At 26.6% G+C, this 18,453-nt stretch overlaps 1 pseudogene; it reads right to left on the bottom strand.

The window, feature by feature from the left end:
• Positions 1–14,775: 14,775 nt before the first annotated feature.
• The window catches only part of LOC113363143, a 10,658-nt pseudogene continuing 6,980 nt past the window's right edge, over positions 14,776–18,453 (bottom strand).

Raw genomic sequence — 18,453 nt, 5'->3', positions numbered from 1 at the left:
CTCAGTGTGATTTCACCTAGATGCATTACTTTAGTAGATACATCTTGTATAAACTTTTTGATTGAAAAACAAATTGACATGTTAACTACGAAATTTAATACTTCTGGTTCTAATTATACTAGAAAAAAAAATATCTCTTGGTTGACCTTATATAGTTAGTAAAAAGATCTCTAAGTTGAACTTAAATAGTTTATTATCGTTGCTTATCTATTTTCAGACGTTAGTTCCAGAATATGACTTTGATGAAATTTCTTGCCAAAAACCAACAAAAATATCAGACCATCTTTTTTGTGGTTGGCTTCCAAGTGCGGGTTGGAAGATTTTGATTGGGACCAGACTGGACGCTATTCATTTAACCAGTAGAAGAAGAAGATACCAGAACTTACAAGGGTCAACCATAAAAGTGGAGAAGCATGAAACAAGGTATCTTTAGTGTTCTAATACAGTGATAGCGCCTTGTTCCTGGTTTCTGGTTTCTGGTCTCTGGTACCTGGTGAGGCTCTCTTCTGAAAATCTGTTGACCATGCTATTTTTGATAAGTTTCCAAGTGTCAATTGGAAAACTTTGATACCATACTGGACTTTATTCATTTAACCAGTCAGAATATTCCAGGAGATACAAGGACCAATCACAAAATTGGAGATGCCAATTAGAAAAATGAATCTCCGTGTACTTTATCGTTAGTGGTTATGATTTTGTTGATCAAAAGAACATCATCATAGAAGTCTGTCCAAGTTCCATCAGTGATGAACTGTATTTGTAGAAGGGCAAATATTCGTTTGTATTTAAATAATTTGCTTGGTGTGGACTCGTAGCCATCATTTTCCTAGATTTTTGAGTGATTTTTTAATACAAGTCTTTTAGTGTTATTATAGTGTTTGTGCAGTGTTTTGTATTAAGGCTTTTCTAGTGTTTTAGTGCAGTGAAAGTGTCTTGTTTTTGGTTCTTGGTTCCTGGATCCTGGTCAACTCTCTTCTGGAAATTTGGAGGTAAGGCACATTTTTTAGCACAAATCAGTATTTTATGAAATATTACTACAAAATTCCTACAGCACCTCGGAATACTCGTAAAAAGCAACAAAATTATATATACTTCATTAGACAAAAGCCTGAAATACAAATTCATATTATATTATGATAAAAATGAATATTATTTTTAATAATTAATAAAAACAAGTTTTATTGTTTAAATATATATATATATTATTTTCAATAATAATAATAATATTAATAATAATATATTTCGCTATTTTAATATGTTTATAATATTATTTATATATATAATATATATGTGTGTGTGCTTGTGTATGTGTATTGCTTAAACATATTATTTAATATAAACAAATTGTTTATAAATTAATTTATTGACTTTTTAATATTTATTGACTTGCATTTTTAATATTCAAATAATATTGAAATAAAACATTTCATAATAAATCAATTTGCAATTTTTACAAATTCAATTTTATCATAGGCCTATAATAATTATCATTATTTCCAATATTTCTTCTTATAATTCATTTAATTTATATTGCTTTCCATAGGCCTGTAATATTTATTGACATATTTTGAAACACAACTTTTTCAAATTGAATTTGACTTTGAGAACTGTTTATTTTTTTCCATAATTGAATATGATTTTTCTAAATTTTCTGCAAGCCTATATTAACCCTTTCCACTCGCAAATTGCGAGAATTATATGTATTTTGCCTTTGGAGTGGTGGCATGCAAGTGGAAAGCGTTAATTTACAAGTGTTCGTAGGCCTTCAATTATTATTGATACTATAATAATTATTACTTAGTCATTTTTCATAGGCCTATAATATTTATTCTCATTAACATTAACCAAACAAAACTTAAACATAATGTGAAATTTGATAATTCTTTGCATATGCCTATAATATTTTGCAGGTTTCCATAAGCCTATAATTTTTTTCAAAATAAATTTTACATTGCAAAACAATATTAACTCAATTATTTAATTATTGCTTTTTCGGATAAATTATTGATATCATAACTAAATTATTGAATTTATAATTAAGTTATTGACTTTATAACTAAATTATTGACTTCATATTTGAATTATTGACTTTCTAAAATATTGACCTTTAAAATAACTAATTAACTTCTAATATCAATTGTGGAATAATTTTATTAAATGTCGACTTTAACTGAATTATTATCCTTCAACTAAATTATTGACCTTCAAGTAAATTATTGACCTTCAACTAAATTATTGACTTCATAACTTTTAAATGACTGATTAAATTTTCATATAAATTGTGGAATGATAATATCAAATTTGACTTTATAACTAAATTATTGCCTTTATAACTGAATTATTGACTTCAAACCAAATTATTGACATCATAACTAAATCATTGACTTTATAATTAGAATTCATTTTCATATAAATTGTTGACTTTTCATATAAATTGTTGACTTTTTATATAAATGTTGACTTGCCATATCAATTATATTATCTTTTCATATAAATTATTGATATTTCATGTAAATTATTGACTTTATAACTAAATTGTTGACTTTATAACTAAATTTTTGACTTTCTAAATAAGTTGTTGGCCTTTTGAATAAATGATTAACTTTTCATATAAATTGTGGAATAATTATATCAAATATCAACTTTATAACTGAATTATTGATTTTACAACTAAATCATTGACTTTACAACTTAATCATTGACTTTATAACTACATTATTGACTTTATAACCAAATTAATGAATTTAAATAAGTCATTGACTCTATAACTAAATAATTGACTTTTCATATAAATTATTAACTATTTAACCAAATCAATCACTTTATCACTAAAATTTTTTATTTGATAAATAAATTCCTGACTTTATAACTAAATTATTGACTATAACTAAATAGTGGCTTTGTAAATAGATTCTTGACTTTATAAATAAATTCTTGACTCTATAACCAAATTGTTGACTTTACAACTAAATTATTGACTTCACAACTAAATTATTGATTTTATAACTAAATCATTGACGTTAAAACTAAATCATTCGCTTTCCATATAAATTATTGACTCTCCATAAAAATTATATTGGCATTCCAAATAAATTATTGACTTTGTAACTAAATCATTGACTTTATAACCAAATCATTGACCCTATAGCTAAATCATTGACTTTATAACTAAATCATTGACTTTATAACTGAATTATTGATTTATTCAGTTATATTGACCATATAACTAAATTATTGACTCTATAACCAAAACTATTGACCGTATAACTAAATAAATTGGCATTCTAAATAAATTATAGGCCTTCTAAATAACTTTAACTTAACTTTTCGTATAATATCAAGTATTGGCTTCAACTAAATTATTGACTTTATAACTAAATTATTCGCTTTTTAATAAAATTTACTTTTTAATAAAATTATTGGTTTTGAACTATACTATTGACTTTTCATATGAATTGTCGACTTTACATATAAATCAATAACTTTTTCAATAATTTGTTGACTCATTAACTAAATCATTGACTGTCCATATAAATTATTGACTTGACATATACATCAAAAACTTCTTCAATAATTTATCGATTCTTTAATTATATTATCATTGAAATTATTGACTTTGTAATTGTTTTATTAGTTTTTAAACTATATTATTGACTGTTCATATATATTATTGATAGGCCATATAAAATTTTAATGCTTTAAATAATTTGTTGACAATTCACATAAATTGTTGACATTCTATAAAAATTGAATTTTCAAATGAATATTAATGAAATGAGTATTAATTCCTTCACTGAACTATTGACTAAATATTTGTTGACATAAATTATTGTCATTTTAACTAAATTATTGATTTTCAACTAAATTATTAACTTTCAACTAAATTATTTACTTTTTATATAATTTTTGTCGATTTTCTAAATTTTTTAACTTATCAAATTAATTATTGACTTGTAAAATTAATTATTGACTTGTGGTGAAAATCATTGACAATTTTTGACTAAAATATTAACTTTTCGACTAAACTGTCAACATTTATATATGGTATTGATTTTGATATAAATTATTTATTGACTTTATAATTAAATTATATTCATTCTTATAAATAATTAATTTTATATAAATCATTTACTTTTGATATTCCTTTTAAAGTTAACTCAATTATTGACTTTTTATTTGATATATTGACTTCAATAATAAATTATTGACTGTGGAATAAATTGACTGTCTAATAAATTATTGACTTTTTAAATAATTGATTGACTTTTCAAATAAATTATTGACTTATTCTAATAACGTTTTGTTGAATAAATTATTTCTAATTTGTTGAATAAATTATTGACTTTATATTGACTTCTTAAATTAAGTATTGACTCGTTTATACAATATTGACTTAATTAATTTTAATTGCTTTAACAAATTGCTTTTTCGTTTGTAGATTTGTAAATTTTTCTGGACACAGCAAAACTTAGCAAAATAAATGTAAAAAAATTAAATTTTAATAAGAAAATTTAGAAAAAAAAAGTACATAGCATTTTAGTGTTCATGTGTTCATTTTGTATATATTCATATATTTATATTTCTATTCAATGTTTATTTTTAGATTATTGACTATTTTGCAGGGTCTCAATTTTTTTACAAATCTAATTCTTCTTTTTCCTTTTATTATATATTTATAATAACTTAACATAAAGACTTCAAACCCTAGTTAGTACATGGCGCTATATGAAACCATAATTTAAGGGTGAATAAAAACTTAGAAATTAGTTTTTGCGAAAAGTATTAGTCGTAGGAAAAAGATATATATATATTATTTATATTTAATAAAAAATAATTTTGTAGAACGTTGTTTTTGGTTTGGATGTGCCTGGAAAGAGTTATTGGGCAAAAATAGTATGCTGGTAAAAACAAAATTTGGGTCTAATTTTTGCGACAATAAATAATTCTAGAGATATTTGCCAAAAACTGCAACAAGTACACCTTCAACTCATATCAAAGACCTGTAAGTCGTTTGAAACATCGTAATGCCTCAATTTGTAGTTCCACATAGCAACCCAGGAAACGCCGTGTGATTTAAGCGGCGGTAGCAACCTGAAATCCACAAGCTTGCTTTCAGCGATGTGACATGCATGTGGTATCTATGTGGATTTCAGATTGCTACCGCCGCTCGGTGTCGTTCGGTGTTTACTAGGAACATTTGCAATATACCATGTTTGTGGAGAATTTTATTAGCTACAAAATTGCAGCATATAACTTTTGCCTACAACACATATTTTTAGAGATATTTGCCAAAAACTGCAACAAGTTCACCTACAACTCATATCAAAAATCTACAAGTCGTTAGAAACCACTTGATGCCTTAATTTGTTGTTTTATGTAGCAATACTTGCAATACCAAATTTTTGTACAGGATTTTATTAGCTATAAAATTGCAGAGTAAAATTTTTGCCTACAATGGGTACTTCTAGAGATATTTGCCAAACACTGCACCTGGTACACCTACCAAAATGTTTTCAATCATAGCGGCTAGCATGAAATAAACTAAAATCGCAAAAACTAAATTTCAATATCGTTTTTTACAAAAACTATACGTCTGACAAAAATCTTTCACAAATTTGTAGAAAATTTCATTACCTATAAAATACCATAACTAATTTTTTCTCTACGACCAACACTTTTTGAGATATTCTCAAAAAACCGCAACAACTACACCAACAAAGCCTCGATTTATATTTTCACATAGCATCATAGTACAAAAAGTATTTTTTTTAGGGTTTTCAGTATATACCTAACGCCTAACTTCATATATGGAGGGTATATTATCTTATGCATATATATAATTATCTATTAGATAATTATCTAATTATCTAATCATTTAATCTATAGCGTATTTATTGGTGTCTAAGGGTATTTGGTTTTATATATAATATAGTCTTATATATATTTTATGGTGTATATATATATTGTTGTGTCGTTATATTATATTTAGATTCTACGTCGTTTTTTTAAATATTTTTATTTTCTACGGTTGCAATCTTGCACTATTTTCTTGCTCAACAGTTGGTTAAATGATTGCGCAAAACCGATTTATATAATGAAATATATATTTTTATGAAATATATATATATATATATTTTTAGAAATATGTGGAATGTTTGTGGAATATGTGTGGAATGTATGTGGTATGTAGGTGGAATGTGTCGAATGTATGTAGAATGTATGTAGAATGTGTGTGGAATGTATGTAGAATATGTGTGGTGTGTGTGGAGTATATGTGAAGTGTGTAATTGTGTAATTGTGTAAAATGTGTAATTCTGAGTTTGACTGTGTTAAATATGTATAATGAGTATAAATGTGTAATGATGTGTAATAATGTTCAATTACTGGATAAATGTGTTAATTTTGTATTAAATTGTGTAATAAATGTGTAATTTTGTATGTGACTGTGTGTATATAGTTTTATAGATTTTGTATTTTGCTGTGTAATGTGTAATTTTATGTGGGACATGAAATCAATGTGTAAATTGTGTACTAGTTTATGTATAAATGTGTAAATAATGTATTAAATTTTATACAAATTTTGTGTATGACTGTATACAGTTGTGTAGATTTTGTATTGTGCTGTGTAATGTGTAATTTTACATAAGATTTTGCATAAAAATGTAAATTATGTATGAATGAGTAAATAATGTATTAGATTTTGTATAAATGTGTAATTTTGTTCGTGATTGCCTATAGTTGTGAAAATTTTGTATTTTGCTGTGTAATGTGTAATTTTGTGTAGGACTTCGTATAAATATGTAAATGATGTATTAAATTTTGTTTAAATGAGTAAATTGATGTATTAGATTGTGTATAAATATGTAATTCTGTGTACGACTGTGTATAGATGTGTAGATTTTGTAATTTGCTGTGTAATGTGTAACTTTGCATGGGACATTTGTATAAATGTATAAATGATGTATCACATTGTATATAAATGTGTAAATGATGTATAAGATTGTGTATAAATGTGTAAATTAGATGTTACCTTTATAAAAAAAAATTATTCATTTATAAATCGGTTTTCTTCAAACCCTCCTCATCCATAATTTCGTCTCATTTTAACTCTATCTTTTTATTATTTATCCTAAGTCGTTTTTAGTAGTCAGCTAGCAACTTTACTAAATTTTTAGTAAATATTTAACTTTATTTTAGTCATTCTAAATATTTTAGAATTAGATCTAAATACTACAATCGCAGATTTTATTCTTTAACCTAAATTTCATATTGCTAATAAATATATATTATTTCCAATCAGTTTCACACACAGGGTAAAAAATCATTATACTGGTAATAAACTTTTGCAAAATCTTTTAAATTTTAAAAATATTGTTTATGAAAAATTCTTAATTTTTTGTACAAAATTGAAGTAAAGTTACTGCAAAGAATTCAAGAATATTGACTTGATTTTCAAAATAAAAAAAACAATCTATTTTAGTAAGTGAATATATATGACTGACTTTTATTACCCTAAGAAGTTTTGCTTCAAAATAAAAAAACTCGTGCAATCCTCTTACTAATTTAATAATCAATCAATCCTCAATTTACTATTCAAAAGTTTTAACTTGTTAGGCAACTACTGACTACTGGTTTATTGCTTTTAGATACTTTTGGAGTTTCAGTTTTTTTGGATTTTGGAACTCTTAAACATTTCCTTAGAAGAAAAATGACAAAAAAAATTTTTAGAGTAAATTTAACACAATGATATGTATCGAGTAATTATTGACTTTTTTCGTATTGCTTTTTTTAATCACAGAACAATTTTAAACATTTTATTGGTAACTTAGTTTGAGAAGCTTTGTTAAAGGTTGTTAAATGTAGTGGACTTGTTGAATTCACTTGGATCACGAAATGAAGATTGTTTTACATATTTTTAAATCCTGTTTATATGTGCACTAGTCAATCTACGATCAACGAAATTTGTGCAGTAAATGCAGAGGGAAAAAGTGTGCATTATTATTTTTTCCAGAAAATGTTTAAAGATCCCCAAATCCATCTTTTTCAAATTCAACTCCAATATAAAAATCGCTTATGAACTAGTCAACAAATTGCTTTTGTTTATAACAATTGTTTCGAACAAAAAACGACCAAAAAACAAATACTTCAACAAATAACTCTTACAAACTACTTATATTTTATTGCTTAGGTTTAATATCAATTAATTTAAGTGTCACACACTCAAATTAACAGAAAATTGAGAAATTTTATACTTAGTTTGAGAATAGTTGGTCTGGGGACACGGATTCTCAAATATACACTTGATAATTGCTTTGCGTTTAATTTAGTAAAATTTTGTTTTGTCTATTAAAATGTTTTTTATAATTTTTAAAAATATAGTTTTCCATTAATTTGAATCTGTGACACTATCTAAATTCTAAATAGATAACTGATTATCTAAAAATCTAATCTAATATTGGTGTATCTCCATAAGCAAGTGGTGAAATCTTAAATCTAGCTTTAGATAATTAGATAAATACGTAAAGGACATGTACTTTAAACAAAGTTAAATTACAACTCACGGTTTAAGAAACAGATTTGCAGATTCTCAAAAATAAAAATTTGAGTTTATTTAGATTTTTTGTTGAGAAAAAATTATTCTGAAGATAACGTTGAAATATAATCAAAACGAATATCAATTGTACCTATACAATGAAATTAATATTAAAACAAAAATATTTTAAAAACAAATAAATATAAATTAAATTTTAGTTCCAAATTCGATATAAAAATTATCCTGACGATGGTACTGAAGCAATCAATCGAAACGTATATCAACTAAATTTGCATTATTTATTCACAATCATAATAAAAATAATAATACTTAAAAAAAATCGAAATAAAATCAATAAAAACCATTTGTATTCCCAATTTCGACCTGAACTAGTCCGAACGTCCCATACAAGTCCCATGATAGCACGATAGTCCCAATGACATCCCATCTGGTTCAAAATGGGATTTGAGTTAACAAAAATTAAATTTTAAAAGTAAATATATATAAAATATACTATTTGATGAGTATTTTTGAGGTATCATGAAATATTCTCAAACTGTGAGTCGCTTCAAATAAATTGGAACAACATAATGAATATTTTTCAATAATTTTTGTTATTAAAATAAATATAAAAAAAATTTTAACGTGTTAAATTTAAAACCATAAAGCAGATCTGTAAAATAAAATAAAATTTGTTCATAAAATAAATCATATGTTTTGAAAATATTTATTAAATAAAATACATAAATGAAAAAATAAATATGTAAATATAAATAAATGCATGAATTATATAAATAATACTAAAATTAATAATTTGTAAAATATTATAATATTTATAAACAAAATAATATCTGATAATACTTAAAATTTAAACAAATACTATTTTAAAATTAAATATCAAACAAAAAACAATAATACAAAATAATACATCAAACGTTTCTTTAAATAAATTATAATAATATTTTTCAAAAAGATAATATTTAATATTATAAAAAATAATTTATCTAATATCTTAATATTAGTACGTGCATTAGTAGTACGAGTATTTTAATGGTACTTAAATTCTATATTTTAATATATTAAATATTGTATTTACATATTTTGTTCGGGAATATCATGCTTAACTATATAAACTAATACTTTTTATAAAAATTTACTGAAAAAAATTAATGCAAGACGAAAAAACTAATTTTGAATAATGTATGTGGTAAGTTTGGTGGTAATTGGTGTATCGACACAGATTCTCAAACTATAATTTATAATTATATATTTTTAAATTTAAGGTTGAGTTCAAAATTATTTTTATTATATTGTAATAATTGTTTTCGTCTCACATAATTTTTTCTGGTAAATTTTTAATATCTTATATTTCTACAAACTATTATTTGATCGCTTATTTGCAACTATAATCTTTGAGATCAATACGAAAGCTTATTTTAAATCATTTTTTTCTCAAAATCTTAAACTTAAAATAAAAAAAAACCCTCAAAATCTTATCCTAACTTCAAATATTATTATATTTAATACTCTATAGTCATAAATATGGTCAAACTTAAAAAAAATGGTTTTGTTCCTTGTTTGACCATTTCTCGACCATAATGACCCATTGAAGGCCTATGCAAAGCCCATTAACGTCCTAACGGGTTTAAAAATGACGTTCTGTTAAAATTATGCATGGTAATATATTTATAAGTAATATTTATAATTTTATTTATATATTAATATATTATATACGTTTAAAAATCATAAGATTTTTGTTTTATATTATAATTTTTGACTAGATATCACACTCTTTCGTTTTTATTAATAATATTGTTTTATAAATACTGTTTTATATTATTTTATATATTTATATATTGACTAGCTGTACATAAAAATTAAATTAAAAAAAAAATAATTATTAATTTTATAAATATAAATGCAAATGCTTATTATTTATTTATTTACATCTATTTGTTTATTGCACTCCTATCCCCTCTGCTTAAAAAATTATAAACTAATAATTTATTTTGTATATTAAATTGTTAAATTTAATATTTAAATCTAAAGTGACTAGATTGCACCCTCTTCCATTTTTTATAATAAATATTATAAATAATATATAATAAATTATTTTAAAATATATTTTATACTACATTATTTTCTTTAATATTCTATAAATTATTATATTTAAGTACCCACGGTTTGAGAATACGCGTGCATGTGCACAGGTTCTCAAAGTTAGTTGTATCAGAATCATGAAATTTAAATTAATTTGTTTAAAATTAAATGTAGTAAATAAATTAATTAATTAAATATTAAATTTTTAGTATTTTGAATTAAGTGACTAGTTTGTTTGCATAATAAAATTGGTTTTATAAATATGGGACTAGTTTTGGTTTTTAATAAATAAAATTTGGTTTATAATTATGTGACTAGTCTTTTTTAAAAATAAATATTTTTTTTAATATGTTAATAAATAATTTTAATTTTTATTAAATAAATAAATAAGTTTTTAAGTATAAAATATAAAAATAAAACTAAGTAAGTTTTCTTTCTTTAACTCATTGCTCGTGGTCAAAATTGGTGGTAAATATTTTTGGTTTTTGTAAAATAACTTTTGAATTTGGATGTTAATAAATGACACTTTTTTGGTTTTCGGTGTTAATAAATAATTTGTTTAAACTAATAAAAACTTGACAAAATTATCTTGCAAACAAGATTGTATTAGCACGTTCTATAAAAATTCTAACAACGTTTTAATTAAAATTATTTGGAACGTCTTTGATATTTCAAAACTGATTATGTGGTTCATTTTTTATTTTAAAGTAAATGTTTGTATATTTAAATTTAACAAATTTTTGCATTAAAAAGCATCCATAACGCTGACCATGTATATCCGAGCCTCAGTAAAATTGTATGGAAAAGCATCAAGTTAGGTTCGGGCAACATGGTAAACGTTTACTATTTTTGTCCAAATTTTTTGTATTATGACCACGAGTAAAATTTTTAATCTAATAATAATAATAAAATTTTATTAAATTACTAATTTTTTAGTCGGTGGAATGTTTCAGAAGTGTTTTCAGGAGATCTAAAAATATATTACTTATTATCTTATAAGCTAAACGTTACCTATCTACACTACTATTGGCTACTGTCTTATTATAAAATATAGAAAATAGTTTATGTTAACACGATCATTCTTGCAATTTTTTAATCCTGATAAATGAAACGTTTTTTAACCCTTTTCACTCGTGAATTACGAGATTTATATGGTGGCATCCGGGTGGTAAAAAATAATAAAGACCTGACAAAATTTCCTAGGGTTTCATATAATAAATCAATTCTTTGCATTGTATTTTAATTATTCTGATGATGGTGTTAAAGATATATTCGAAACGTGTCAGGAATTAAATTATTTTGGTTCAATTTTAAAAATATTTAAGTATTTTTTTATTTTATGGTGGCATCCGGGTGGTAAAAGTAAAAAATAATAAATTAGAGACCTGACAGAATTTCTTAGGGTTTCATATACTAAATAAATTCTTTGCATTGTATTTTAATTATCCTGATGATGGTCTTTGAGATATTTTTGAAACGTGTCAGGAATTAAATAGTTTTGGATAAATCTTAAGCATTGTTTTATTTATCCTGAAATGTTTTTTTGCAAAAACGATCGTTTAACAAGAACTATCTTCAACTTCAGATCGTTTGCACGTTTTATATTAAATCTAACTGTTGTTTTTCTGGGACGGTTCTAATATTTTTTATTTAAATCTACACTTGTCGGATAAGCTTGCTCGCTTATCTTATCATAAGATGAGATAATAAAAGTATGGTTGATACACAATTCATCCAAGTTGATAAATCAGAACATCGAGTAGTACTGAGATAAGGGTTATTGTCAATCTTATCAACTTAAGGTAGGTTAGTAATAAGATAAAAAGGTAAAAATAAAATCTTCAATATAATTACTTACACTTTGAAAAACTTGAAAAAAAAACTTTTCTTAAGATAAGCTAGTGATAAGATAAGAGAATAATAATATTGATTTACTTCATATCATTTTCAAGATGAGTGTTAAGATAAGATAAGATATAAAATTGTACTATCAATGTCGTTTATATTATGATGCTTCAATCAAGTATTTACAAAAGCAAAGAAACTTATCTCATTTCAAATATTTAGTTAAAACAGTGAGAGTGAAATTAGAGAAAAATTATCTTAAGATAAGCGCATGATAAGATAAGATATTACGTGATTCATCTATGTAATGACGTTGTATACTTTGATTGACAATAAATATACGCGTGCAAAAAAAAATATATGAAAAAACATGTGTACTGACGTTTATTTTATCTACGATACGAAGAAAACATACCATCTTATAATAAGCGCTGTGACATCCATGTAGAATCTACGTGGATTTCAGATTGCAACCGCCGCTGGGTGCTTACTGGGAGTATTAAAATAAGATAGCAAGATTAGGATCAACGAAACTTTAACTTATGACAAGCGTGTACGACTAAATTTGTTTTACTTGTCATGTTTTGTCTAAAATTTCATATTTCTTATTTCGATTAAGATAAGAGAGCAAGCTTATCCTCTTACACTAAGCTTTATCAATATAATATATACGCACGTTTGCTCTCAACAAAAAATTCCAAATTCTAAAATCTTATAATTTTTTGGACGTTTTCGGGGCACACGTTATTTTTTCGAACTAAAAATAAAAATTCTTAACTACGAAGCCTTAACATTAATTTTCTGTTGACTAGACAAAATTCCTAGCTGACTACGTTCCGACGACATTCATCAGTGAAAAAATATTGTGTAGCGTTTGTTTTTTAGTTTTGGCGAAGCAAACACAATTTTTTTATTACACTAAATGAAGTCTTAATGCTAAAATACTGTTTAATACTATCTTACGGTGTAGGTTATGGTTTAGACCTATATTTATATTTTTTGGTGTATAATATTTATCTTATCTAAATATATATCTTATTTTAAATAGTTAATACTTATCATTTTAATAATATAACGATTTTTTTTTAATAAGTCGTAGTCATTTGTTATATCGCTAAAAAAAATTATCGTAACGCTTACCATGTGTAACGAACTTAAGCTAGTTTGTATGAAAACTTGTGGTGCTAAGTTTGGACAACATGGTAAGCGTTGTTGAAAATTTCTATTTATTTTGGACTTTTTGCTATTTTTTAAGTCTGTTTTAATACTTAACGCTATATATTTATATATAAGGACTATATTTTTCATAAGACTAGATACTTTATATTTTAATCGGGACATTTGTGACTTATTTATTAACAAAAATAAAATTACCAAAAACGTAATCCGATTTAAAAATATCTTTGGAACATGTTGGGTTCAAAAATACAACATTTTGTTTACAAAATACGTTACTTCGATTTTTTGGATAAAAAAATTTTATAACAAGTTTCAACAATTTTGGTTTTCATCTTTGGACGAGCATTGGAGTTTCAAGTTATACCTTTTTGGGGGCGTGTGAAGTCTTGACTTGTTGACACTAACTGGGCACCATTTTTGGTCTGAGTATTCGGCTTCCAAGATTGGACACCAGGTGAAAATTTTAGTAGACACTTTATTTTATTTATTTAGTAGCACTTGATTGAAATTTAGATGTCTTGTTTGAGAAACACACTCTGTTTTAGGACAATTGCACTTCTGGTCAAAGAATATAAGCTTTGTCTTGAAGAATTTACCAGTTAGATAGCATAATTTAGAAAGATTTTAGTAGTTGCACATAAAACATCAGATTTTTCTGGTTAAGAATTGATGTTTTTCATACTGGGAGTAAATTGGTGATAAAAATTGGATCTTGGTTTGAATTTACAAGTTTGCATTTGGTTGTTTGCAAGCCTTTATCAATGTCTTCCAGTTGAGAAAATATTTATCGTTTGTAATAATCCAGAAAAATTGTTGGTAGGTTTTGTTGCTAGAAGTTACATCAATGAGTATTTTTTTAAGTTTCGCTGATTTTTTTGTGAATATTTATGAAGTAGATGTCTTGGTAGTTATTGCTTGGTTATTTTGAAAGATACACAAGAGAATATTAATTTTGTTGTCTTAAGATCTGATTGTTCTGATACTCATTTATATTTGAAGCATTTGTAATCAAAGAATTAGATTATAAATAATTACTTCCTGGCTTTGACGAATTGAGTTTCAGACCCGGTTTTGAACAAACGAAATATTTTAAGTTCAAACGTCATTTAGTTAATGCTTTAGTTTACCATCTGCACCTTGGTCGTCACCTCCCTAAACTCACTTTTACCACCATCCACATAACAATTACCACTTTCCTGATAAAATCCCGGCCTGACAACATCTTCTTCTTTATTATGATGTCCAAATTGTCTACTCGCATCATATTTCATACCTTGATAATCAAATTGTTGATCAATGTGATCAGACTGATTAGAATCTTGTCCGATGTTCTGGACTTTGGCAGAGTCTTGTGCTGTTTTATCTGGTGATGATGTGCAACTGGCTTCTAAATGTTTGTTCAGGTAAGACTTCAAGGCGAACAACTTACCACATCTGGTGCACTCGTGTTTTTTGTCAGCGTTGTGCGTCTGCATGTGTGCTCGGAGATTGGATCTGTCTGCAAAAGCCTTGCCGCAATGGGCGCAACCATAAGGTTTTTCACCAGTATGAGACCTGAGGAAGAAACAACATGGTATAATTAACATTTCATTCTGTTTGTGGTATAAACGGTTTTGCTGATCATTTACCTCAAGTGTCCTTGCAGTAGCCAAGGTCTAGAAAACAGTTTTCCGCACAGTCGACATCTGTGTGCCAGGCGATGAGTGAGCTGATGCATAGCCAAGGCTGCCATGGAAACGTAGGCCTTCCGCATGATTCGCATTTCCTGGCCAACTGCGAATCCAAGGATCTGTGCGTTTGTTTGTGCCTGGACAAGTTGCTGGATGTCGCGTACTGCTTGCCACAATCTGAACAGGAATACTTACCCCTGAGAAAAAATTGATGTGTTATACTTGGTTTTAGATTTCAGCACTAGCACATATAAGTTTTACTATACCTGTTGTCAGGTTTTTGATCAGCTTTCTCCCTGGCACGTTTAGAACGTCCATCGCTGACAAAAAGGCTTCGTACGTATACGCAACTGTTTTACCAGTCTTGAATTCATTCAAGTCGACCTGTTTTGCATCTTCTGATCTCGGCACGTCCTTCTGGCTCATCTTCGACCGCAACACGAATCTCATCTGTCCTGTCTTGGTAATTTATCAGATCCGGTGACGTCACCATGTAGTTTCTGGCTTCTGTTTCGTAATCTTCTAAGATTTGAAGATTCCTTGCACCATCGTGGTATTCTGTTGGAGGTGGTATGTTTATCACTTGGTGCGTGAAGTTTGGTGGATTTAAGTTGAAGACTGGTGAAGCACTTAGGTCCAGGATGGCGTGGGCAGCGTGCAGGTCTTCTTCAGCTGGCACTCTGATTTTACTACAAGGTTTGTCGTCTAATGAGTACGGTCTGTAGATGTCTTTCTTTTTGGTGGTAAAGATAAAGCAGCTCCTGTACTCGTAAAGCACATGGCCAATGATTTAGGTTGACTAGGTCTTTGCCAAGGCTTTTGGTATCCATCCTCCTTGATTTTACCATCACTTACTTTATCATCTTGTGGTATTTGGAAAGTGATAACTGTCCTGTGTTCATCTTCTGTTCTGAAACGTTTTTCTGATGCTTCGTCGTCATCTTTAGTACCAAATTTCTTTCTTTTTGTGGTATTGCTTTCGATGGGGTTACTTAAACGACGTTTTGACGTTGCATTTGGTGTTTCCAAAGTGGTGTAGACGGGTTGATCGAAATTTGATGTTGAATTTTCGATTATATGCGTTCCTGGAGTGTAGGCTGCGTATACTGTGGATGATGGATCGTGGGTGTAGCCTGGAAAAGAAGGTTTGGTTATTATATCGTGTGTAACTTTCAAACTATTCGATTAATTTAAATGATGTTTTCGGAAAGTTTGTACAAAATTAAACAATATATATTATTGTCTAACATAATAATGCTTTACAGCAACTCGGTAAACTCATAAAGACGCTAGATAATGGCATATTATTTTGTAAAGAATGCTTGGTTTGATACTATGAGTTGCTTTGAAAATGTTGTGGGAGATGTTATATATATATATATATATATATATATATATATATATATATAAAGATATCAAAGTGCTAACGATAAAGAACAAAGCGTAATGCACATTGTTTTTATTAGCACTTTGAAAAGTTGAAGAAATTCAAATTGCTCGTCATTTGCATATAAACTACTTTACTTTGTAGAAGAGAGAGATGTACTCTTTACCAGCTAAAATACACTTTCAGAAAAACAACACCGACACACATATATATATATATATATATATATATATATATTAGACGTTTGATTTGTTTTTTATTACCTTTTTTTTGCAAGTGACGACGTATTATGGTTTTGATTTTTCATAAATCTAGATTTCGACGACATAACCTCTAAAACATTGTTTTTTTGACTTTCGTAATCCACAAGATTGCGAGTGTAGAGTTAAAGATATCACATGACAAGCCGATTTCGACCAATCACATCAACTCGCTTCGAATGACCTCATCGCTGGCCAATGACGAATCAGTATTTTTTGCGTAACGCATTTTCGTTCTAATGAAATTTTTTTGGTGAATTAACTCCTAGTCGCGCTTAAGACGATTTACTTCTACTACAATTTTTTTTGTCTTGGTAGATTTTTTTTCATAAATAATAAATTTAACATTTTTTCATATAACATAAACAGTAACTTAACAAATGAAGACTTAAAAATTGGTACTGTTTTTTATACTTTGCATTAAAATTCTTGAACTATAAACTGTATCTAAAAGTAGTGTACTAGGAACTTCCACTAATAACATTTGCTACAAATTTGTCAAACACTACTTTTTGTGTTGGAACAATTTAGTGCCACAAAAATCATCCCAAAGTCAGCCTAACCCAAAAATTTCTATGAATTGTTTTACTAAAAGGCTCCAAATAAAAAATATAAGAGTAAGGGTTATTCCACACACCCCCTTACACATATCCATTAACAAAAGTGGCAAACAAGTCTAAAAAATACGAATGACTTAGCAAAAAACTCCAGATATGTTTTTTGGGGGGTGTATCTATATATATAAAGATGATATAATCTAAATCTGGATAACATAATCGAATTCCAATTTAGTTTTTTCGTAGGAAAATATGATTGGTCATATTTTTCGATTAGCGATTAGCCAGATATGGCAAATTGAATGATTAATGGGATTAAAGGATTTATTTGTGTGTGTGTGGGTGTGTGGATCAACCCTTATATTGATTGGTAGAAGTTAGTAAATGGAATTTCCTCATTAAATGACCGTTGTTTTGTGATGATTTTTTTTCAGTAAATTGTTCTAACACAAAAATTTTTGTATGGGAATTTATACAAACTTTTATCAGCTACAGTTTTTATACACTATTTTTACTTATAGTTTATAGTTTAATACATTATAAGATAAATATAAAAAATGTAACCATAATAACAATTTTTACGAAGTTGTTTTAGGTTTTATAACTTTGTAACAGTATTTTATTTTAGTGAAATAATTTTCTCAATTTTTATAGAGAATTTTATAAGTTTTACAGATTTCTATTACACTTTTCAAAACTTGTTATAAGTTTAGAAATTATTAAGTACAGTATGACAAAATGTGCCCGTACGTGAGGTAAGTTGAACATTTGTATTTAACTGAATTTTTAAAGACTTTTATTATTATTATATAAAATTATGTTGTAGGACGAAATTGTGCAGACTTGTATAAGCTTTAATTTATCAAAAAACAGTATTAAGTTATATTAATTAGTTTGAGTTAGAGTGCCGAAACTAAAAAAA

This window comes from Ctenocephalides felis, unplaced genomic scaffold (assembly GCF_003426905.1).
Source record: "Ctenocephalides felis isolate EL2017-DRISC unplaced genomic scaffold, ASM342690v1 CF-g0.4_SCAFFOLD_00845, whole genome shotgun sequence".
Taxonomy (NCBI): domain Eukaryota; kingdom Metazoa; phylum Arthropoda; class Insecta; order Siphonaptera; family Pulicidae; genus Ctenocephalides; species Ctenocephalides felis.
Note: the sequence above shows the minus strand (reverse complement) of the source record. Positions and strands in the feature narration are given on the sequence as shown.